Consider the following 998-nt stretch of genomic DNA (forward strand, 5'->3'; position numbering starts at 1 on the left):
ATTTTACAAATACTTTAAGCAGCTGTTCAGCCATAAAGTATTTGTTAACAATAGCTATTAAATACTTTACATAATTACATTTCAATCAATATGAGCGGCTGTTAATTATTCGCAGATGTTTTAAACATGATACATTTATTAATAAATTATAGCTATATACATTCATTGCGTTTTATTTATTTACATTTCCATATTCTGTTTAAAGTTTGACATTAGAGGATTTTGTGGTAAAAATGATTTTGGCAGCTGACGTCATGATTCTGTCAGTGTTGTTTTTCATGTTTATTCAATGAATAGGCAAATGGTTCCGGAACACGCTATCAATTAATATTTAAGGCGAGACTTGCCAGAGAACGTCTTCCCACCTGTCCTGGTGAAACTGGAAAGGCCTCCGGGCCACCAGTAATCCTTCAATCATAAAAAAAAAGAACGTATATTTTGCAAAAAGCTAAATACAATAACTTATCTTTGAAATTACTATAACTTTCATGGTCTTTCTGGTGGAGTCTGAGAAACAAGGAGCAGCGATTTGAATTTCACATCAACGCACTCTCTGTTCGACTTACTAAAGCCAGCTACGCAGAAATGTGTGTTGGGCAGCGTGACACTCGGTCAATTGGTTACTTAGTTTCCAGACTCTTACAGAGCAGTTTTAAGTGGTATTTTTGGGTTTTCTGCTCCGATCCTTAGGCTGGTATGTAGAGGGACTCAAAGCACTAGGGTTAGGATTGAGGCATTGTTTTCTTCGACGATTTGGTATTTATTAAATACATTTAGAATTTGTATTATTTTAGAAAAGCAATGCCTTACCATTGTAAGTAAAGTGAACTAAATCGATTTTCGATTACATAATTATTAAAGATGGCCTACGATATTATAAAAAAAAACAGATATTTTATTTCTATAAAATATGAAATTAGGTTAAAAAAATTGGCTAAGTTGAATTTAGTTTTGTCATGTCTTGAGTCTTGGTGTTGTATTTAATTCAAAAACTATAA

Source organism: Bombyx mori, chromosome 14 (genome assembly GCF_030269925.1).
Source record: "Bombyx mori chromosome 14, ASM3026992v2".
Classification (NCBI taxonomy): domain Eukaryota; kingdom Metazoa; phylum Arthropoda; class Insecta; order Lepidoptera; family Bombycidae; genus Bombyx; species Bombyx mori.